At 46.7% G+C, this 25,323-nt stretch overlaps 1 pseudogene; it reads right to left on the bottom strand.

Moving 5' to 3' along the window:
- Nucleotides 1-2,707: 2,707 nt before the first annotated feature.
- LOC115320494 overlaps nucleotides 2,708-25,323 on the bottom strand; it is a 42,335-nt pseudogene continuing 19,719 nt past the window's right edge.

Here is a 25,323-nt window from a genome sequence, read left to right as displayed (position 1 = left end):
TCGCATACATTGATATACAATCACCACTTTCCCACCGATATATATATATATATATTGCCGCGAGCGCAGCTGGCCAAGAAGGCAGCGCGCTCGTGGTCTAACGGTTATCGCGCGTGCTTTCCGCGCTGAAAGTAAGGGATCGATTCCTGGCCGCGGAGGCGCATTTTTGTTGAGTCTGTAAAGTATTGTTCTGGTAAATTCAAGAACCATGTTGCTTGTTCGAGGCCAGAATGTCCTACGCGGCGAACCTTCTACGCCGAACGATCCAGAAACCCACGAGGGTACATAAGGCATTCCGGAAGGCGAGCGGAGTTAGTCTCGCCCCAGCGTTCGACTCAGCTGTTACGCCGACTTCGATGCCCGCGACGCTCTGTTATTATCTTTTGTACCCTTTTATTTTTGGGCACAAGTTTGCCCCATTAAACGTTTCAGTTTCTCCAGTTATTCTTTGTTTTCTCGCCGGTTTATTTGTGACAATATATATATAGATATATATATATATATATATATATATATATATATATATATATACATTGTTACGGAGATGCCGGGGCCGGCAGGAGAAGACGAGGATGTTCACATAATGAAGTGGAATCATTTATTGGCGGCGGGCCTAGCGCGTTGCGCTAGCGCGCGATATTAGTGCACACCACTGCCGCAGCGTCGTCCACTTCATCGTCACATTATCCCCTTCCTTGAAAGAGGACAACCCGGCCGATGAATGAAGGACACGCAAGGAAAACACGCACGGAAATACAACAGAAACAGATGAAGACAGATGGACAAAGCACTGCTGCCTGCCGCGAAATATTAGAACCTGTCGCAGTTCCATGACCGGAAGACGCTCTAGCAGCATTACCGACCGAAGCACCAGTCACAGCACCGCGACGACACTATCCGGGCTGGAGAACGTCCGTCATGCCGTCACAAGATTGGGCTGGGGACGGGAAGGGGATCGTCAATTCTCGTAGCTCTCAGTCGTCACAATCATCATCTCGCAATCGCGCCCTCAAGTCATCACGTAACACTCTAATGGTTACTCGCTTACGACTGTCAGTTCATGTCGTCATGTCTTCATGGCATCATTGAGGTGGGGGCTGTGTTACAGGGCTGTGGGCTGGAGATCAGTCAAATGCGGCGGAACGCTTCCACAGACGGCGTCACGGTTGATGGGGGTGAACGGGATGATCGGTACCCCGCACCTCCATCAAAACTGGTCGTTGGTTGATGAGGTCAAGAAAAGCGCTTATCTAGAGATATTTACATTAAGAATGACCGGCATCGTCCGCTCATGGCCAGGCCTACATCGTCCATCTTTTCTTCTTTTGCTGGCTCGTTTCTCTTCTTTTTCAACTCGCCACGTTCCATTTTGTATGAGCATCAGCAAAACAACCTGCTTTACATTCTCCCGCTGAACTGGTTATGACCTGCTTGTTGGTCAGCATGGACACCGTAGTCGTTATTGGTGTCGTTTGCGCGCAACAGTCGTCCAGTCGCGTGTCGTTCACATCTGTAGATCCAGTCGGTACGCGTCTGTGCTTCCTTGTCCCCGGTGATTTTCTGTGACCAGAGAACGGTCGGGCGTAGGTGGAGGACACTAGGCCGACCGTTCTGGCTTCGTTATCTCTGGTGTGGGCGGTCACGTGAACTTCACTTGGTCTCACGAGGTATTGCCTAAAGGAGCTTGTGTCTGATGTAATCCGTTGTTTCGATAAGTGCTGTTTCCTTCCTCGACTTTCTCTGGTTTTTTCACCCGCTGATTGACTAGTTCAGCTATAAACTTCAGCATTGACAGGTGCCCCACGATGCGGTCGTTTAGTTCTATGACGTAAGTTAATTCTTCTTCAAGTTCTTCAGTGGGTATGAATGGCTCGATCGTATCGTCGAGGTACTTTAGTTGGCATTCGTATTCTTTTAACCCCTTGATGCTTTCGTTAAGTTGCCGGCCTGCCGTTGTTCCCGGCAAGGCATTCTGAAGATCATCCAAGAGAGTCATTACCTTGGTGCGTAATGCAGATCTTTGTTGCAGAAAGTGTTTGATGTCCACATCGTTGAGGGTGATATTGTCTTGGCCGTCCGTTGCATTGGTTAAAATCTTGTTCATCTTGCCGGTTGATCGTTGGTAAGGTGGCTGTGGTGACCTTTCGTTGATGTGCCCTGTCAGGTTCTCACAGTTATTTTAATTTTAATTTAATAACATTTTTATAATATAATTATAAAAAAATAAGGCGATGGCTTGGTCAATGAGCGCTTTCCGTGCCTACTCTAAAACGTCTTTGGGGAGGGCGACCGCGCACGACTGGCTCAGCCTCGAGGGCAACGGGGGCAGGGCCAGCCAGCAGTCGGTGGACGGGCTGTAGCGGTACGATGCCTTGGTGGCCGTGGCTGCGTCGCCCTCCAACTGGCCGCCCAGCACGTGGATGTCGTCACCGAGTGACGCCAGATAGGAATTGTGGCAAGGTGTGGGCATGGACGTCACCAGGATCCAGGTGTCGGTACCAAGAGTGTACTCGAGCATGTCGTCGATCGGTGTCAGGAGCTGGGATTTGTCTTGGCTCACGGTGCGCACGAGACCGCCGAAGGCGAACAATCGGTCGTTGTGCACCATGAGGGACGAATTTCACATGGGCAGTGGAAGGGCTGCTCGGTGGTGCCACGTGTCTGTGTGAGGATTGAAGCACATGGTGTCCGGAACGATGCAGACTTTTCACTTGTGACTGGGAACGACCATGAGCCCGCCGACCACGTACATCTGGTCCTTGAACTCAATGGCGTTGGCCGCCATCCCTGCGCAGCACAGAAGTGTCAAGGAAGACCATTTGTCGGAACCCGGGTCCTATGCTTCCACAGAGCTCATGAGCAGGCTCTCCACCGACTGACCGCCAACGGCGTAGATTTGTCCCAACACGACGGTGACACCGTGGTGGCATCGGGGGTACTTGAGGCTTGCCACTTTGTCCCAGCAACCTTTGGAGAAACTGTAGCGATTGCAGGTGCCCGTCGGATTGTGACATTTGTCTCTGCTTACTTCGAATCCTCCGACTATGTACAAGCATCCTTTGGTCACCGCAGCCAGATGCCCGTACCGCTTGCTTGGAAGCTTTCCAGAAAACGTCTACTTGCTCTCTTTGGGCACATACTTGACAATAGCGTTACTTTCGCGAAAAGTCCCCTTCTAGTTCCAGAGATGCCAAGTCCTCCAAGAAGAGCTCAAAGTCTTCCTCCGCCCCTGTCCCGGGACGCAAACTGGCCAGCCACATAAAGTCGGACACTGGCCTCCAAAAGACGCTGGATTCAGGTGGGGCCAAGTCTCACAGCAACACGCACAACGTAAACCGGATGTCACGTAGGAACTCGGACGCGTCGATGCTGGGCAAGAATCTCCTGAGGGCAGAACGGCGCAAAAGGAACCACTCCAAGGTTCCTCACCGAGCCAGGTCGAACACCGTACACTCGCCTGACAGCCTGAATGCATTAGAACATGGCTCGTTCGCAGGGGAGGAGATGGTGGTTGCAGTGCTGGAAGAACTCGCCGTGGACTCCAAGGGTGCTAACCGCGAGGATTTGAAAGAAAAAAATCCTTTTTATCTCAGTGAGTGGGCGCGTCATTTCCATTTGCTGCCGGTCGCACATCTTCGTAATATATATATATATATATATATATATATATATATATATATATATATATATATATTTGTGTTTGGCAGTCGGTGTTTGGATTTTCTGGGTCCACGAGCAAAACCATTCAATGCGCTTATATTTCTTTTTCGCTGCAACACAGCAGTTATTTTACCTACCAGCGGCGGCTAGCTCAATATGATGAAGTCCCCGAGTCCGAGTCGTGCATGCCGATCGAGCTTCGACCCGCGGCCTGTCCCTCTGGGCTCAGACTCCGAGGCCCGCCTCCGGTCGACCATCCTCAGCGGCAAAGAGGAGCAGCCTGGGGCCCATCGATCGGCAGGGTCGCCCGTCGATGCCGTCCCAGTCGCCGTCGCCGCGGCGGGATTCTCCTCTGCAGCCTCGTGGCCGTCCCCATCGCTCCCAATTATCGCCATGATTACGCGATCGAGCCGCTCTCTCGGATCGGCTATTAAGCCACAGGGGAACGTTGCCGCCGGACCAAGGCCACCCCCTGCACTCCATTCACGCCTAAGCTGACAGTGGGGTGGGAGCCACGTGCTTGTTGGTCCAATCACGAGTTTATCTTTCGCCAAAGAAACACGTTACCGCCCTATACCCTCACGCAGAGATCGAATCAGGTGATGAAAGGGAGGCTGTTGATTGGTCCGGTTGGCACGTAGCCTCCACCGCACTGTCAACTTATCGCAGATTCACGCGACGGACTGATCCGCGGATGGATTGATCACGTCCCGATAGTCCGCGGTTCACCCGTCTCCTAAGTGCATCCACACGGAGGAGACGACGAGCAGACTCCAGCGAGGACGGTTCGAACCTGTTCGCCATCCCACAGTGCCACGAAACTCCCACATCGCACCATGGCACCGTTGTCCAAGAGAGAAATCGACGTATTTTGCCGCGATAGTGAATCGTACCCGTTGTTACGTACATAGGGAGGCAAAACATCGTGATAGGCTTCGCGCGAAGCGCCACTAGTTTTGCTAACCCAAGGCATGACAGTGACACACGCATGGTCCCGCTGAAGAAGGCATAGAAGCGACAAAGTTCTGGGCTTGCGGAGGGGCGTTTGGAGATGCCTCCACGCAGTCCGCGCTCGTGCACTACACTCAAAGGGACCATGAAATGATTTTCCAGCTTCTTTCAAATGAAGATCCCAAATAATCTAAAACCCGGAACAGTAATCCGTTTTCGTTTTATTGACTCCAGTTTTGCACAAGAAAAAGCGAGGCACTCTATATTCCACAGCGACCTCTTTCTGATAGATGGGCAGTGTGCTATCATTATAGCTAGCCTTTCACGTTGACTAAAAAAACTAACACGAAAACAGCGTACGATGCCTAAATTACGTAATAGCCCATACGAACAATACAGGATTCAGTCCCATTTTCATCGCCTACGGTAGTAGCGGTACACCGCTAGTATCGTTTACTAAGACACCACAGTTCCATACTTCTCGCCGGCTAAATAGCCGATGTTTTACTGAGTTCGCCGGTCCCTTAGATTAGGCGGTGTTTGTTGTTTCGATCGGGAACGGCCTTCTTTGCGTCTTGGAGCTTCCAGCCTTTGTCGGCACAATTGTGAGTTCGTCGCGTTAGATCTAGGAAGTGTCTCGGGGGTAGCGCATCCTCGAAGCAGTTCCCGTGAACACACACACTCGCCCAGATAATCGCACGAACGTTAAAAATTCTCACCAACGCAGAAATACGATGAGAGCACACGACACACGGCAGATTCAGATCGCCGACGTGGGCGTTTCACACATTCTGAGTGGCCCCGACTGCCCCAGCCCTATTCAGGCCCTGACGGCCCGGCCGCATTCGGGGCGAGTGCCCCGAACGGGGCGCTCGCGCGAGGGCTTCTGGGAGAGCTACCGTCGTCGGTGTGTAGGGTGCCGGGTGTGAGGTTTGCTTTTCTGTCGCGAGCTACGCCGACGCGCGCTGGGTTACATTGTGCTACGTCGCGTTCCGGATGACGCTGAAGCAGTCTTGTACACGTTACTAAAAAAAAGTAATCGATTACAATTACTGTCACTCTTGACTAAAAAGTATTGGAATAGATTACTTAATTACCCGACAGCAAAAGTAATTGGACATTACTTTAAAAAGTAACCGTTACTTTTCCGATTACTTTATTCGGTGAAGACTTACATCTTTAGCGCTCATAACAATGAACGTCTTCCAACCTATATTTCACATTTTCACAAGTATTGAAGAAGAAAAAACAGGTTCCCTCTTCGTGGTTCTTGCACCTTCACAATGCGTGCGGGCACATGCATAGAATTCGTTCGAAGGAGTTTAATTATTTGGGCGTTCACCAGTCGAGGGGGGTGGGGGAGGGGGAAGGGGCGGAGGGGGTTTTAGATCTTGTTAAGTGTAAGCAAGGGTTGTCGCTTAAAGTTTGCGTCGCTCATTTTATTATTCACATGTGGATTAACTTGCATGTTATACAGAAGAGCAGCAGCTCCAGGATTTGAAACAGATCATAGTATCCATTAGTGGAAGAGATCGCCCCGACCACCTCTCAACTCGAAACATTGCTTGTCACAAAGACACCGTAGGGCAAATAGGGAAATATTTAAACTGGCTTTGTTATATTTTGCATCCGCTTTAGACATGCTTCGGTTCTGGTTCTCCTAATTGCTGCGAATAGGTACCGTAAGCAGGATTTTTTTTTTTTTTAGTTCTGTGTGTGTGTGCGTGAGGGGGCTAGTTTGAACGAAGGGTTTACAAAGCTACATTCTGCTCCCTCAAACTTCGCCCTGAATGGACGAACTGCATTGATGCTTCCCTAGGGCTTCCCACTCCCAGTCCCAACTCGAAAAAAACAGACATTCCAGGGAAACTGTACATAAAAATGGGTTTACTTCATTTCCTACAGCTCCGCAAAACTGTTTTTTTTTTCCGTTGGAAAAAAGAAGCAAATTTTATTTTTGTCATTTCAGAAAAAAAAGGTGTGTGGAAGGGGGGGGGGGGGGGGTTCCCGTGGAAAAATAGTAACGGTTAGAAGTAATTTTTATTACTTCAAGAAGTAATCAGATTACTCTCGTGATTACTTCCTAATAAAAGTAATCAACTGATTACAAAATTACTCCAAAAAGTAATTGATTACAAGCTCCCGTTCACAGCCAGCGTTGGCCAACGCGATCGGGCACGTGCGCTCGTCGACGTTACGACGCGCGATGGCGACGAATGAAGCGCGATGGAAACGAACCGCGACGGCCCACCGCGGCTATATGGCGTAAGCTACCGCCCGTTATAAAGAATACGGTCGATATCCATCGGTCCATCTATCCTTCCAACGGAGCCGGGCAGACACATCACTTTGGGTCCGTCGAAAAGCGAGGAAAAATATAGTTCGCTGGTTTCGTATTACCCCTTTTGCACCATTAAAATTTTGCGTCTTTTCAAAATATAATGCACAAACGGTCGAAATATAATGCACAACGTTTTTAAAACAAGGTATAATAATAAAAATCGTAATCTCAATTGGTCCAGAAAAAAATATTACGAGGGAAAAGAGTTCGCATTATTTTTACAGCCGTGAGACCAATAGGCAATATTGTATTCTGGAAAATATGTATAAAGTTTTTAACTGACACTGATTACACAATATAACACCACAAAAACGTTTTTCCAAGAATTACTTTAGTACACTTTTAACAAGGGCGGGGGAAGCTTGGAGTAATCGTACCGTTGCCCAAGCACTTCACCGCGTGATTTCTCCTTCCGCTTTTGGGTTGAAAAGGAAAGCTAAGGAGGGAGGAGTTGAAAGATAATTGCATGGTTTCTTTAAGTATACCACAGCCACAAGAAAGGTTTTGCTCGGTGAAAGGCTGATTGGACGTGCAAGAATAATCGCGGCGTGCTAGACGAGTTTTCACAGAAGCTTCTTGACACGGTTCTGGAGGATTACAAGAACCTGCATCGCGTCAGCCGGGCAAAGTTTCTCCAGTGTCTTTCACGCGTGGAACCCAGAATCGCGCGACAAAATGAACCAGCGAACGCACAAAACACAACTATGAGCCATTTGTATTTCAATCGTCTGACAAATGAAAAAATAAATAAATAAAGACTAAAAGTCTAAAAGACAAAACGCTCTCCAAGTCAATCACCCGCCAAACTTTCGCGAGTGAAGTGACGCTCGACTTTAAAAGTCCGCCAGTCCGCGGACGAGGCGCGGATTGCAGGAACCGGTGACGTGAGAGTCAAGTGGTACATGGTCCGCGGACGAAAATCGCAGTTCAGTGCGTCGTGTGAATCGGCCAACTACAGACCCTATCGCTGGCTGTCGTCTACGCGCGACTACGAGGATTCCTCCGGCGCCTATAGCCGAGGGAGTACCTAGACGAAGAAAATCCGTGACGAATTTGTGGGGGTTCCGTCGGGATGACGGCAGTAAAGCAGGGTCGGAATATCGCGCTGGCAGAGAACGTCGCGGGTGAGCCCTGGGTTTCACTACTAAACGGCCGGCCGCGCCTTTGTCGCGGGGCAATGGACCGAGAGGGGACGATGACACTGTCAATAGACCACGTCAATCTGGACGACCGAAATGGGACATCTTGCCGCGATACGTAATCACCTTTCCTCTTCCAATTTTTTTTATTTTTATTTTTTTTTTTGTTTGGTTACTGTTTTTTTTTTTCTTGATCAACCCTTTTTGTATTTTCTCCTCGCTGCTTATACTGGTTGGCGGAAGAGAGCTGCTTCTATAGATGCGATCATCCACCGAGTATATCGTGTGAAGTTTTCCCCACATCTGGTTCTGTTGGAATCGCTGAAGGAACAAACATATATCTTTTTTTTTTTCTAGGGGCTCCATATGACAGCTGGTATGCTGTCATATGGAAGCCTTGCAGACATTCGAGCATTATATAATTGAGGTGTGAGAAATGGCAGCCTAAGAAAGGCATGTGATAAGCACTACTTTTTTCCCCCCGAATACCTATAGCAGAATGTACTAACAAAGAAGAGGTGCGTGTTCATTCGAATGATGTCCAGTTCGTGGTGGGCCGGGATCCACGAACGACGACGACGTCGTCGTTGGTGGATCCCGACCTACCACAAGCTGCTATAGCTTCTAGCTGCTACAGGTTACAGGCGAGGGGACAGTGATGTCAACTTTCAATGAGTACACCACGGCACTCAAGAAAATCCCTGTCTATGGTATTCAGCGTTTTCTGCGAGCATTCCCCCTGCCTTCCCCAGTGTCGTATCATATATAGTCACTGGCACGACGAGAACGGCGGGGATGTTTTTTAGTTCTCCCGGTCTCCAGCGCGAGTTTCCTACCTTCAATAGCGCGTCGGCGAACCGTGAGCCCCGAGCGTACATGCGCAGCCAAAAGCACGACAGAAGGCAACAAGCGCGTGGAAGAGGCCGGCCCTCCAACAAGAGGCGCCGTTCCTGTCTCATCTCTCCACTGAGCTTAGCGGTTTTAATGTTGGACTATCAGGAAGCTGACCCCGCAAACCACGCCGTCACAACGATAGGGATTTTTGGGATAGCGTATGCAAAGTAATAACCTTGTCACTGCTGCGCATGCGCCGAGCGCAAACTGTGTTGTGGATCAGCGCATGGTAAGGCCGCTATTTATTTCCGCGCGCAGAGGTTTTGCGTATAAATACGCTATTCTAAAACTCTCTAATGATGTAACATACTGAGTGTTTTTTTTTAAGCTTTACAGGTTTGTTCTAAAGAAGCCGTGAAAGCTACACTTATGCGGTTTGTGCAGGTAAGTTACGTGGCCAGAAGGACATAGTGTAGGAAGCCAATCAAAACGACCAGGCTGCTAATTAAATAAAATTTGTTCATTAACTTTTTAATTAGTAAAATTAGACACATGGTTCCAATTAGAAGCTCGCTGAGCGTCGTCCAAAACCTCTAGATCAGTCATTTTCAGAAAGACTTTGAGCGCGTGAGAAGCGTAGTGCACTGAAGTTACCACTCGTGGAGCAGGTAAAAGACTAGCAGTTGCAGTAAGGCGCCCGCGGGACTTTTCCGTCTCTTATCATAGCCTCAGCCTTGTACCTGTTGCACGATTGGTACATTTAGCGCACCACTACGCTTCCCAAGCACTCAGAGTATTTATAGAAATTACGAATTTATTGGTTTTAGATGACGCTCAGCAAGTTTTTCATTGAAATGATGTCTAATTTAACAAATTAAATGTTAATTAACAAATTCTAATTAATTCGCCAACTGATCATTATGATTCACTCCCTATAGTATGTCCCCCCGGCCGTATAACTCACCTGCACAAGCCGCATAGGTGCAGATTTCACAGTTTTTTTTTAAACACGTATTTAAATCTTTAAAACAAACAAGAAACTGCATACTTATACTTGCACCTAAAGCTCTACAATTAAATTTCCAGCGCTTTATTTGCAAGTCGATAATAGCAACGTCACGTGTTTCTACAAGTGTCGCTGCGCGGTCTTAATTAGGGATGGGAAAATTTTGCCACCGTCCCAAGATTACCTAACCTGGAGTCTCTTTGTGACTCCAGGTTAGGTGATCTTCAGTTTTCCGCATGGACATATCGAGGCACCACAGGCGCGCTAGCGACGTTAAAAATAAACCAATTAGATCGCATGGGCTTCGGATCGGAGAAACCGCCGTGGAAAAAGTCTCTGGAGGCGTCTACATTCTGACAAAACTCTACGGACCCGTCGAAAAAATGAAATCCGTTTACAATTCCCTGTAACGCCGGTTAGAGCGCAGCTCTTGAGGAGGAAGATGGAAGCGTACTGAGGGATAGGTGACTCCTTGAGGTCACGTGACCTCAAGGGGGTCACGTGACTTCAGGGGGTCACGTGACCTCTGGGGTTCACGTGACCTAAGGGGTCACGTGACCTCATGGGGTCACGTGACCTCAGGGGCTCACGTGACCTTTGGGGGTCACGTGACCTCGGGGGTCACGTGACCTGAAGGGTCACGACCTTCGGGGGTCACGTGATCCCCAGAAGTCACGGGACTTCAGGGGGTCACGTGACCTCAAGGCAGTCACGTGACTTCTGGGGGTCACGTGACTTCAAGGGGTCAGGTGACCTCAGGGGCTCACGTGACCTCAAGGGGGTCACGTGACTTCAGGGGGTCACGTGACTTGTGGGGGTCACGTGACCTAGGGGTGTCACGTGACCTGGGTGGGTCACGTGATCTCGGGGGGGGGGTCACGTGACCTCGGGGGGTCACGTGACCTCGCGGTTACGCCGACGGCGACGCTGACGGCGACGCCGACGCCGCTCAAGCCGGAAACGGGCCCCTAAGAGCTGCGCTCTAAAAATGGACGGTTGGAAACGCCATCTTTCACAGCTTTTTTCCTCGGTCTCCCTCCGTCATTTGTGTTTTGACGGAAAATAAACATTATTATTATTATTATTATTATTATCTATACTTGAGATGCGGGGGTCATATTATTTCGGAACAATTAAACCACCACGTGAAGGTTGCTAAATGTTTTCTTGTTTTCATATATAAAAAGCTGTTTAAATAAAATAACTTTTTAAACTTTTACATGGATTGCACCGCTTGTTTCAATAAAAGTTACTCGGACGCAAGGCGCCCAAGTTTCGAGACCAGTAAGTGGTTTACCTAAGGACCGTGACATTTCTTCGAATCAAATAGTCTAGCGTCATAGCTTCAACAATTCAAAGAAAGCCGATACTTTGTTACGTTTCCTAACACTGTGAGGGCTGTGAATAACTGGAGGCTATTTGATTAGAACCACTATTCGTTCACGCCCGGTTCCATTATACCGACTCATTCGCAATGCTAACGTAGTGCATAAATTCACATGTGAAAAACGTTTTATTGTAAAGACGAAACAAAGGAAAATATCTACAAAGCGCAATGGGTCTTTTGCAAAAATCCCATGAGGCCGCGTGCGACGTCCTGTACGCTGCTCCTCCTTGCTCCCGCAGCATTTACCACGTGACACTGAAGAGAGATAGGGAGGGAAGAAGAGGGGGGGGGGGGGGGGGGCAGCGAAGTTCCTCGCCTGCGTTTCCTGCGCCACCGATCGCCGCCCGAGCGAGTACACGATTCACTCTCCTCCACTTTCCTACCTCCTCATCGCTAAAAACAACAACCTCCGAGGCATGTGTCATTTGCTACAACTGGTTTTGTATGGACAGTTACCGGCAGCGTATTCGGACAAGCTTGTGAAGTAAATCAACAAGCATATTTCGGCACTCTGGTTGGCTCGTTTTTATGGATGTCATATCACCTGGTTTACGAGGGGAGAGAGAGATAGGGGGGAAACCCGAGGCTTAGGTAAACACCCGTCAATAATTCACATAAGCGACCCCCAGGTATGCTTGCCCGATAAGCGGAGCCAAATCTTGGAGCCGGCAAAAATTCAGCCCTCGGATCACTAAGGTGTGTTTACCTAGCCCAACTTCCGTCTCTCTCTTCCCCCGTAACTTAGGCAATGTGAGGCCCATGGAAGTGCGCCGATCAGAGTGCAGGCCTTTTCACTTACTCCAATAACTTTTTTGAATACCGGCCTTCCTTTTGGCGCCGCGGACGGCGCTGCACCTTTTGCAACAGTTCCGCTTTAACAAACTCAGTGAGACGAATGTGTAGCTTCGAGTGGGGCTTTGGCCGCGGGCGTTGTCACACTGTAAACAAATCTGCTTCACGTTGGTTGGTGACAGAGGATCTGTCACATAAATCACCTGACTGCCACTTTGCAGAAAAAATATTTTTTGCTTATCGTGTCTTCCTTTGGGGTCGAAAGCAGTTCTTCAACAAACAAACGAAAAACTTGTAAATTTTGCAAAACATTCCTATACAAATGCTCTATTTTCTGGACTGTTTTTGCAACCACCTAGCGATGTATTTAAAACGTTTACTTCTATTTTTTTCTTCTCTAAAGATGAATGCAGAATATGTTTACCAAACTCATCCGGAAGATGCGAACGTTCTTTTATCTGATGGCAGCGCTCTCCTCATGACAGCTGAAGAACTGCTCAGCGACGTAGCGCTCAGTGGAACTGTCCGAGCAAGGCAGGGCGCTTGCTTGAACGTAAGCACTGCTGCAATTTTGCAGGTAGGCCAGTCCATACTTATTGCCACCTTTTCACCCGGACATGCATAGTCGACAGTTGAAAACAGGTCAGTGATGTATGAATCAACGAGTAAGCATATGTTTCTACTGAATGATCCATCTAATCACTGACGATTTTGGGCAGTCATCTGTCGACTGTAGGCAAAGCGGTGGCGGAAAGCGCAGATAACATCGGAGGCAAAGTTGTTCTTGTTCCATAGTTCAGCAGCGATTTCTGCCTTGAGCGAATTACCTACCCTGCTCGGGTTGTTCCATTGAGCGCTACGTCATGGAGCAGTTCTTCAGCTGCGACCAGGATAGTGCTCCCATGGGATAACACGCCGCTGCGTGTTCCGCCTAAGTTTGGTGAGTATTGTACAAAATCTTCTCCTCTAGCCTCACTGAACATTTTTCTTCGAGTATCTTCTTTCCATTCGGCCTCACGGTGTTAACTCCTCTTCTCCTAAATACTGCGGGTTTTGCCGAAAGAATACAAAAGCGTCCTCCGTTCGGTAACAAAAAAGTTCTGCAGGTTGTGTCTTCTTACCTTCCGATTGGATTCTCCTAAAAGCCTCTAAGTGGCGAGCGAAATATTTGCTTGAAAGGTACTTCAAGCACACTATGTTCACCTGCCTCTGAGGTTAGTTTTCCGATTCTTTCGGACCTCGGCCCCCAATGCATCCGAGCAGATTAAGCCCGATTGATAAATCAGCGTCTGGCGCGTATGAATGCGGATATATGTACAGCCCAAATCCGGGCTCATTAAATGTTTTTATTTTTTGCTAACACGTTTGGGCACAAAAGTGTGTGGGGATCATTTCTGCATTCTGGTTATATACACCGCAGTTCTTAGGTATTACCGGCGAGATGTTTTGGTGGCGCCCTCCTATGGTTCCCCCTTGTGACGTCATTACCTTGCAAACAACAAGTTCGATGGTGCTTGTTATTAGCATGGTGGAAGCTTGAAATCATTGCGCTCTCAAAGGAACACTGCCAACACCGTCAAAATTAAAGTTCTTTCATTCCTCTTATTTCCGTCGATGATAAATCCCCTTTCCGACGTCATAGTCAGCATTTGGCCAATCGTGGAAGGCCGACCACAGCGACGCTTTCGGTCGCGCACGGGGCTAATAGACAATTGCAAGCATGGCGCCACAAGTGGTGCCCCATGCGTGCAACGGCGTGCAACGCGCGGGTGAACGTAGCTTTGGCAAGCTCGTAATCGCCCGGGCGTGCCTGCTCGAGCAGAGACATGGCGGCGGCCAGTCGCCCAGCTTGCAATCGTCTATACATTTCCTCCCACAAATGACGCCCACACATGCAAAACAAAAACGAAGGAGCGGTGCAACGATATTCAATTGGAATGTTTTTCACTTTACACGAGCTTACTGGCACTAGTGGAACTCAAGGATACTCGCACGCAACGCCACTGGCTAAGAAAGTCCTTTGTTGCGGTGTAATTTGAAGGACAAAAGCGATCATTTTCATTCAATCCCTCCTTTCCGAAATTTGATGGCGTAACGTGGGGATCGCAGTGCACCCAATGACGATATTTGAATGCGATTCATAGATTGGACCCGAGCATTCGTGGGCACTCGATTCGGCCTAGTGATAATTACTAGCTCGAAAGGCATTCGGGTAGTGGCCCGTGTCCAATCGCTGCAATGACGACAATAGCCAAACAATAACAATGGCTATGTTTACATGAATGCGATCGTAGCGCATCGAATCGAGCAGGGACCTATCGCACGCAGACTGTCTTCTTACTTCTTCCTCTTCTACCCAACTGCTACCAATCAAAATCATGAAATCTCGACTCGATGCGCTACGGTCGCATCCATGTAAATGCAGCCAATGTCTGGAACTCAGCGCGTGTCCTGCGCTTTGCCAACCCCAGCGCGTGGCTATGATCTACATTGGCGGCATATAATCGGCTCCGGATTTCGTGGCCGCTTGTTGTGGCTGCGAGTTGAGGTGGTGAACGCTGCTCGTTTTTGTTTAATTTTTTTCTGGGACTTCTATTACGTGGGGTGAAAAACGAACGCTTGTTTTATAGGTCATTAACGTCAGGGATCCGTTCTTAACGGTATTTGCGCAAAGTGCGAAAATTTTTGCATTGCCCCCTTAAAGGAGCTGTGAAACAATTTTAACGTTGAAAGAATTTGCGTCTTCTACTCTTGATATTCTTTATCTTGTCAGAAAGGACAGAAAACACATCTTCTTCCTACGAGATGTTGCGATTCTGCCGCGTAATCGCGACGCAAAAGTTAGAATATTTCCCGACCTGCAGCCGCGAGCGTCGGCAACTAGAACCACGCGGCATGACGTCAAGGGGGGACTTGTAAAAAGATAGGAAGTTGTGCTCGATAAAAGGTAATTTTTCTACAAATCTTGTCGTTCTAACACAAATATAAATGTATAAAAAACTTGGTATCACCGACAAAACTTTTATTTTTCGGATGTTTAGTGGCGCCATCTATCCGAGGTCAACAAAGTTGTCAGCTCTATCTGCTACTGCGAACAGCTCCCATAAGCCGGAGGAGGACGGTGGCAGCGCCGGACGGGGATGGCCGGACCCGGACGAGACTCTCCTCCTTTCGCCATGTTGATCGCTCTGCGCAAGTACGTGGTCACGTGTTCGCGAGCGGGTGAGTTTCTCGCTGCTCACTGATTGCTCTAATGAGAGAGCTTCACCGGAACCCCGCGCGGCCCCCATTCACGTAACAGCGCACGTGACTTGGAAGATGGTGAAGGAGTTGAGAGGTGCCGAAAACCTCAATCTTCGTCAATTTTTAAAATAAATACTAGGATAGGCAGGCAAAACCGTGTTTTTTTTTTTTTTTTTTTTTTTTGTTCTTGACTTCAGAAAGGTCGAGGCACCAACTCCCAAATTATTTAAGCAGAACACTGAAATTTTCGCAGTGCTCCTTTAAGCAGACTAATTGAATTTCAACGGGTGCAGATAAAAATCCACGTACTACACCGCGCGAAGCTGTTAGTGCAAAACGTGATAATTGTTTTGTTAATTTATTTCTATTAAAATCAAAGGGCTGCCATCAAAACTACTTGTGTAGTAGAAGGTTCTCATTCGGGGAACATAGGTGGTAAAATTTGACTGTCGCTTCCCTTTGAATGCAATATGCGAACGACCGTCGGAGTCGTGTTCGTGCTGTTACATTTCCGGCGGTTCGAGGACGGAACGGCTGTCGAAAGAACAGACAGTCTCTCTCTGCTGTTGGAAAACGAGGTGTCTTTATGATAAAAGCAAACTGGCTTTTAGAGATTCTGTATCCAATCAAGACCGGAAAAAAGGAAAGAAATATAACCCCGCTCCGCTCCAAATAATCTTATTAGCAAGACAAGAAAACGCATAGCGTGGCATAGTACCGCACTTGTTACAGCGCTCACAGTGTCTCGCAGTCTGCATTTTCAGATTTGGAGAAACAAGCGTGAGCGAGTCTAGCGAATTCATTTTATTTTCCTAATATTGGCTTTCCCTGGAGTACGATCGGCTTTGTTTGTCATATTATTATTAAGTCTTGTCAACCTCTATTAATTTCTTTTCTTTTTATACCCGGAGTCGTACAAACAGTGCATAATTTGGTAAGAGCAGCGGGTAAATATTTACATCGGAAGTGAATCAACTTGGCTCGATCCAGAAAATGAAACCCAGTGTTTCGGTCTGCATTAAAAACTACGAATTTCAGAAGGCTGAAACTCCGTCAGATTGTGATGACAGTGGGGGTGGGAAGTTTTGGAAACATTACGTTACCAGAATCCAAAGCTGAAGGCGAGAGAGAGAGAAAAACAAATTCTCAATTAGCCGAAGTCTTCGTAAAACTATTGTCTTCAAAACAAGAAATGATAATGTGTGCGCATGTGGCATTTATTTCAGTAAAAAATTATATATATATATATATATATATATATATATATATATATATATATATATATATATATATATATATATATATATATATATATTGTTACGAAGATGTGCGGCCGGCAGCGAATGATATTGACACGTCCACTCAATGAGATAGAAAGGATTTTATGGAAGCCGGGCCGTGCGCGCGGAGCGTGGCACCTGATGGTCAAGCACGCCACTGCCCAGTGTCGCCGTCTTCTTCGGCACATTACCCCCTCCTTTAGAGAGTACGACCCGGCCGATGAATGAGGGAAACACGACAGTGAACTGAAAACACACACATACACACACACAAGACAAGGCCAAAGACTCGTATGACTGCTGCCGGCCGCGTAGAATGCAGATGTTGTTGAGCCTGCAGCCTCTCTCCACAGCATTGCCGATCTCTGTGCCAGCCACAGCCCCACAACGTCACGATCCGGGCTGGGGGATTCATTTGACCGCTATCAACACAGACGGGGCTGTGGACAGGACAGGGGACCATAAACTTGCGTCTGTATCTCAATTTCGTCCATACTTCACCTTGTTCACGGCGCTCTTCCTAAAAATCCTTGTAACTCACATTCGTTGAACCTCTCTCACAGTCACTTCGTCATTTCAGGCAGTTCGCGGGGCAGGGGCTGTGCGGTGGGGCAGTGGTCCGGAGGTCGATCGGCTGCGGCGCAGGACTGCTGCAACCAAGGTCCGGAGCGATGATGACGATGAACGAAAGATGATGTACCCCGCACCTCCACCAAATGTTACGAAGATGTGCGGCCGCAGCGAATGATAATGACACGTCCACTCAATGAGATAGAAAGGATTTTATAAAAGCCGGGCCGTGCGCGCGGAGCGTGGCACGTGATGGTCAGGCAGGCCACTGCCCCAGTGTCGCCCGTCTTCTTCGTCACAAGATATATATATATATATATATATATATATATAAATATACATACAACACGGGCACTTCACACCATCGTACGTGGTCGCCGAGGAGAATATAAACGAACATATACAGATGAATGAACCGTACTTAATCCAGTGAATCAAAGAATCAAAGTTTTCAGGAACCCGCCGAAAGCCAGAGAAACGGCGGAGCCAGGAGTTGGAGTCTAGGCCTCCCCATGGCACACCCGACCGGACATTGGGAGGCCCAGAGTTCAAATCCTGCCTCCGCCGTTTTTTGTCTTTCGGCGGGTTCCTGAAAACTTTGATGCTCTGATTCATTGGATTAAGTACGGTTCAATCGTCTGCATATGTTCGTTTATATATATATATATATATATATATATATATATATATATATATATACAGTCGAAAAATATTTGCCTCAGGCCGAAACGTCGACGAACTTTAGGAATAATATGTTAAAAAAAACTCCAAAAACCTCTCAAGTGCGTTTTTCTGTCGTGTATACTTTTTATCATCTTGCGCTACGTTTTCTCTCTCTCTCTCTTTCTCTCTCTCTCTCTCTCTCTCTATATATATATATATAAGAAAGATCCATGGACTGAACAAAAACAAGGACAGGTTTATTTGACGTCTATCTATTCTAAAGAAGAGCGGCCTCGAAACGTCAAATAAACGTTTTCTTTTTTTTGTTCAGTCCATGCGTCTTTCTTGTGTATTTCAATAATCACCGGCCCACAAGCTTCAATCATCATGTCTTATATATATATATATATATATATATACATCTAAGTTTGCTTTATTAAAATAAGTGCCACACGCCTACAATCGCATTTCCTGGTTTAACGAAACTGTAGGCTTCGGCGAACGTCGGCTCATGAAGAAGTTTCGTGTTTCTTTTTTGTCTTTCGATATTCACATAACGAAATGTTCTCAAATATTCGCATCAGATTCGCACCGCTAACGTGGTATACTGATGGAGCTCCAGCTTTCTGCGTTGCCTAACTTCTTTATGCGTGCCGAAAAGCGGGCTTCATTTTCTTGATGGAACCGGGTAGATTAAGACAACCTCATTACAAAACAAGTTATTGATCAGAACCCGTATACCTTTTGGCGCCGTTTACGTATATGTTTGCTAATCATTCTCTTCCGCTCATCCGACTAAATAAGAGATACGCAGGTCCGCAGGTCACGCGCTGTAAACCTTGTAATCGGGGAAAATCTTGTCTTGAACGGGGTCATTTTTACTTCAATTATTTAAATATTCAACAGTTTTGCCGCACTCCAATTACGCAAGCATTACTAAGTAATACTACTAATACTACCATCCAGTCTAAGTTAACTGTTCAAAGCCTGGTTTGAAGCTCAGAAAGTCGCAGTCCTTTGTATATTCTTCTTTTCAGCTTAAGTCTAGACGCAGACAACGCCACGGGTTAATGGGACCGAAGAAGCAGCGTCGAAAGCGCAAGTCACTGGGCCTTTTTTGTTCATGATTGGTTCAACGATGATAGAACACGGACAGAAACATCACGAACACCATGATGGTGCAGTTTTGACGCTGTCTGACTCGTTCCGTCAGCTCGTATCGTCGGCTACGTCTGGACTTAAGAAGTGAAGTATAAGCGCACGCACGTATTAAAAAGTAATATGTAATGTACAGAGTTAAACACCAGGTTAACTATACTGTGTGATGTGTGTGAAACAAAAACAAACGGCGAAACATTTGTTCGAATACTTTGTTAGGGAATGCAATTTACTCCTCCAAAATCCAAGGGGTCTTGGAGTCGACAGCTTCTACGTACAAGGACGTTGTTTTGCGTAGCTGAAACGGCTGGACGCACTCGTTCTTCTTTGAATCGGGAAAGGGCGAATGCCGCCATCTGTCGTCGAGGGAACCTTTCAAAACAGCGGAGAGAGCCGCCTTTGCTGCCTTGGCGAATGCGGCATCTCGATGCGTCGATAGCAACCCTTTCCCTCGTCGCAGCGTGATAACATGGTCATTGTGATGTGCCTATGGTCTTTGCGAAGCAGGCTGTTCCCACCACTAGGGGTAAATTTCGTGCTCTAGGCACGTTGTTTATAAAGCGCGGGATGAATTTGAATGTTGTAAACAAGTACCGTCATGCTGGTGCATGCTGGGACGCACTCGAGCGGAAAATGGCGGACCGTCGCCGCCAATCTAATTTGTCGCGGCGGCGCAGCGGCGGCATCTGCAAAGGACCAATAGGAGCGTGCTCGCAAACGACGGCGCGTCACAGGCGGCCACAGCAGACCAATAGGGGCTTGAGCGTCTGGATGTGGGATGCGGCATGGGCCAAAATTGGCGACGCCTCGCCGGCGTGCAATAGGAGCGTCCGCGGCACGATAAAGTGATGGCGGTACTTGGATAGGTCAGGATATCTAGCGCTTTAGTTGTCTAATCCAAGTGAGCTGGGTAAAGCGTATTCTCCTAGAGAAGTATTTAACTTGGTACTCTATGGCAGAAACCCTTCAGTTTCTGAATGTATGACTCTTTATCAAAATACTTACTTTGAAACGGTCGAAAGAGCTGAACAGAGATCACCTTTAACTGGTGGAAAGTCGTTGAAATAAGTAACTATTTTTTTTAATATACTCTCCCTGCAGGGTGACAAAGGGCTCCTTTGCCATTCTTCAAGCCGCCTTAAGGTGTGTACACTAGATGGGTGAGCGTGTTGGTTTCTAATTTACGATAACGAAAGAGGGACATTGAAGGCAAACAGACAACACAGGCTTTCGCTTTCAACAAAGAGTTTACTGGCTTTACTGGTCAAGCCAGTAAACGTATTGTTGAAGGCGAAAGCGTGTTGTGTGTTTGTCTTCAACGTCCCTCTTTCGTTATCGTAAAAAAACCTCTTAAATTGGCTTACTATATTTTTTTGTTTTGTTTTTTAGCGGGCCCAGAATTTTTCTAAAATGAGCCTTGCGTTAAGCCGGGGTCACACTGCTCATACATCCTACAGAAGACAGCCTGGAAGCATGTGTCAGCGAAATATCCGTGGTTTGAATGCCGCGTGCCAAGTTTTCTCCTTGAACTCATTGCCATGCGGCATTCGATGCACGGGTCTCGTGGTGACTCGCTTTCGAATCTGTACGCAGGCTGTCGTTTGTATAATGTATAAACAGTGTTACCCCGGCTTTAGGTTTCTTTCTATTAGCGGCGAGACGTTACGGTGGCGCTTTGCTTGGTTCCCTCTCGTGACGTCATGTCCTTGCGAACAACAAGTTCGATGGTGTTTGTAATTAGCATGTTGGAAGCTTGAAATCATAGCGCTCTGGAACCAACCTTGCCAACCCCGTCAAAATCGAAGTTCATACATTTCTCTTATTTTCGTCCATCAGAAATCATTTGCTGACGGCATAGTCAGCATTCGGCCAATCATGGCAGGCCGACCACAGCGACGCTTTCGATCGCGCACGTCGCCAATAGACTTATAATGTACGCTAGAGATTCAACTGGCGCTAGTGTCAATGGGACCTCTGGGATGCAAATTGAAGCAGACAGCAACCCGTCTACTTTTGCGGTGCTCTTGTGCATTCTTATGGGAAAACGGGTTCGCATTTCGTCTCTTCACCGGAAAATAACATAAATCGTCTTTAGTTTTTTGGTCGTAAGGAATAGCATGTACATTTAATATAATTGTAAAAGTGTAATTGCTGTAGTTACATAATTTTTCTTCATTAGTGAACTATGTTAAACTTCGCTATATTTAGGGCCCAAATCTCTGTCCATAGCAGGTGTGTGAAAACAAGCGCCGATTCTAAACAGAATAATAACCCAAAGAAATATACAGTGTCTTTGAAGGGACGGTACAACGATTTTCGGGCTTTGGCTAATTAACTGCGGGAATTAGTCTGCGTCGGCAATGAAACAAAAAAAAAACAAAAAAAAACGTATTTTCTTGCCTGCGCTAATTATTATTTAAAAATAAATTAAACAAATCTAAGGTCAAAGTGTGTGTCTACTCTCACGTCGTCTTTCGAGTGACGTACTCTGTGTGACCACCTGGTTTCCCGTTGGGTTCTCTCCTTGAAGACAACAGCCGCTGCCTCTGCGATGGTCGACTTTTCAAGAATGAGCATCGTCGGAATTCGCAGGGCGCGATCGACACAAAAGACGGTTCGCCATGGGGCTGACGGCGAGTGTAGCAGCCGACGGGGGACAAATTTTGTTGACTTCCGCGAGTCCTCCAGAGACGTGTCACCGTAGTTCCCGTAACCGCCACACGCAGCTGCAGATCGGCAAATTAACTAGTTCGTTTTTTTTTTTGCGATTCGCAGCTGCAGATTGGCAATTTTCTTTGCGATTACGCAGCGGAATAGCAGTTTTCCGGGGAAAGGTGATGGGTTTTTGTCTATTGTGCCAAGATAAACAATATAAAAAATGCAAACTGCCAAATATTTCAACATTTAACATCGTTGCACTACACCTCTAAGGTTCGCCAGTATTCCGGTGATGCTTATATTGTCACTGATGAAGGCAAAGAGACGATGAATAATGTACTGGAAATAAAGGTTTAATCGGCCAAATTCTGCCAGAAACCAAAGGAAGAACAAACGTCGAGAAAGCAGCGGCGAGCGGCGAGCGGCGGTAGCACCAAGCGACGATGCGTCGGCGTCACAGCTGGCTAGCGCAAGAGTGAATGAATGGTCAACACCTAAGTCAGTTCTTTATCTACTACCCTCAGCATCTCGAACATTCGACCTAGAATGTTTCGGAGAAAGCTAGGGCAAGACTCACGAGGCAAGGTCATTCTGGCCTACTTATTTTTTACCCTCGAAGTAAGAATAAACATGAATCTTCTAGATGTACAGAGAAGTGTTCCTTTTAGGTCATGCACGCGGCAATATATACTGATAATATGGCAGTCCTGCCACTATATCAATATGACCCCGTTGTGCATCTTTACGTGCGGTTAAAAACACTCAAAAGCGTAAAGAATAAAATAGGTGTGCTATGAAAGGTGTCTCTTGTTATTATTTCTTATGCGAGGCAGTTTTTATCGGGCATCTGTTTTCTAGCTGCTTCCTTATTTTCATAGATTTCGAGCGTGCGGGTAATGTTTTGGAAGCATAACAAGCACCTTCGCAGACATGTACGAACAGAGAAAATAAAGCAGTACTTACTTATTGGAAATCGGACTACATTACTTGAATTTCACTTTATTTTGTTTTATTTTGATCGTCTGCATTCTCAGAAAGTTACTGTTCTAGTGTTACTGCGAACACACTTAAAAAAAGGAGTCAACGCTGATTCTTTTTGGGGGAGTCTAGAGTTGCCCCGGTGGTGATACCCCTAAAAGAGTCAATTGATACTAGTGCCCAGTGGAGTCTGATGACTCTATAAACCAGTGGCGTCAGGTGACCCCCTTTTGCCTGAAGTCGGGTGACCACCCCTCACCAGGGTCAGCGGACTATCTTCAGTAGAATCATGTGACTTCCGTTTGGCTGGAATCACGCGACCCCACAATGAGACTCTCCAGATTCATTATTTGACGGAGTCAAATAATGAACCATTGGAAATTACTGGAATATTTTTCTGCTAAAATCACGTGACCCCTCCCCCTTCCCAACCCGACAGTCACTGGATTCCGTCCGGTAGAATCACCTAACTTTACCACCAGAGTCACGAGATTTTATATTTGTTAGAGTTGGAGTCATAGCAATCGCTGGATTTTCTTGCGGTGAATAGAACGACCCCCTTATGGCCGTTCTTTTCACCGTAATCGTGTGAAATGTTAAACAAATTATTTGTTGCCACTGAGACAGTACAATAAATAGAAGTACCTATCTTGTATCTTCATATGAAAGAGGTTGGACATTTGAAACCTATTTAAGTCTTCTCAAGCTTAATAAAGATATTTAAAACATAGAGGAAACACTTCAAGAAGATGTGCTCGCCCAGGTGATTGCAAATAGGCAGGTAAGCAGACAAAAGGGATAGTTTTTTTAACTTCCTAGAAGTTGATTACCGTAGAGTAGCACAAACATGCAACCGTTCTGGGAAATGTTAATATATAGGACTAAGCTGTTAACCAACTGAGAATATTTTAAAGTACCTGTAGAAGAACGGTCGATCGTCGCCAAGAAGTAGGTTGCGATCTACTTACGATAAAAATGGCGAACTTCAAACATGGAATCCAAGATATATGTCGATGAGAGGGTGGTTCCTCCCACAACCAAACAAATACAAAAACGAGAGAGGCTCCGTGAAGATTCAACACGTTGTGGCAGAAGCTTTCATCTGCCAAACGAAACACTATACTTCGTTTCACCCTACGATGGACTAAAGGCAGAAGCTACGAACCGCCAGATCCAATCACGAGCCACTTAGGCATTGTGTGGTATTTCGTTTCGAAGCACGTATCGGTGCCCGCGTCTCGGACCACTGGTGGGAATGGGCCGACAGTGGTTCGGATCGAGCAATGAGTGACTCAACAATTTTACATTGCAAAGAAAGCCACGACGTACTGGCTCTTTGCATTGTCGAAGATATAAAAATGACGCAGCGTTTTTGGATTCGAAGCATTATTCATCCAAACGTAATCAATGCTAAGCGTGTCATAGTTTAGCGTGGAACGTGATTGGACCTGGCGGCCAGTGGCTTTGACCTTTAGTCCATCGTAGGATGAGACGAAGTATAGACGCATCACAACAGTTTATTTGGGTTCATTCAAGAGATCGCTTTGTGGCTGTATACGCGTAGGGTTTTTCGGACCCTGGCAGCTTCGGTATATTTTGAATTCGTTGCCGCCGACGAAGTTTCATTGATCACCGATACCCACGGCAGCTCCGAAGCACACGAAACTAGGTCAACAAGCAGGCGTTCCGGGAACCTCTACTGCGTATCCGTCAATCTTTGCCACGTGATCACGCTCCTTTCCCTTACCCGCGAAAAAAGAGCGCAGTCAGTTATAAAAAGCAAACGGCTGATTGGTTCAGCGAGCGCGCACATTCTATGCTGAATTCATCCCTACGCTGACACTGCGGTGGAAGCTACGTGCTCGTTGAACCAATCATACGTCCACCTTTCGTCACGTGGTCGCCCTCCTGCCCCATACCCACGCCTAGAGATAGCAGGGTCAGGTGATGAAAGAAAGGCGGTTGACTGTTTCAACGAGCGCCTAGCTCTCACTGCACTGTGAGCTTAGGGGTATGGAGTATACCACCCTCTACTCTTCTGTCAATACGGGCGTAAAAGTTAATTTTGGGAATAAAAAACAAACAAAAAACTTTCCGGCCTAACAGTGAACCATACATGGAAAGTATGAAGATCCTATACTTTACGGTGTGTAACCCACATTCTAAATTGAAGTGTAGTTTTAACCGTGACTCCTTTCTGCGCACGATGTTTACGAATAAATATTTTAATTGAAGAATACAATCAGAACAATAACTACACCGCTATAAATTCGCGTTGTTTTATTCAGCTTTGATCATCTTTGCATCTTTGTGTGATTTCTGAATACGTGGCTTAAGAAATTTTAGTTTTGTGATATCTACACATCCATTAGAAAAAAAAAGACAATAAAACTTTTTTGCTGTTATCAGCGAGCTGGGAAATTTACAGCGTTGCTTAATTCTGCACAATATACATATATATATATATATATATATATATATATATATATACAACACGGGCACTTCACATCATCGTACGTAGTCTCCGAGGAGGATATAAACGAATATGTGCAGGATTTGCAGGAAACCGCCGAAAGCCAAAAAACGGGGGAGCCAAGATTTGAACTCTGGACCTCCCAAGAAAAATAGCAATAACACTTCAGACTACTTAAGCGTGGAATTCG

This window comes from Ixodes scapularis, unplaced genomic scaffold, assembly GCF_016920785.2.
Source record: "Ixodes scapularis isolate PalLabHiFi unplaced genomic scaffold, ASM1692078v2 PGA_scaffold0__279_contigs__length_252992795, whole genome shotgun sequence".
NCBI classification, from domain to species: Eukaryota; Metazoa; Arthropoda; class Arachnida; order Ixodida; family Ixodidae; genus Ixodes; species Ixodes scapularis.
This window is presented reverse-complemented; position numbering and strand designations above follow the sequence as displayed.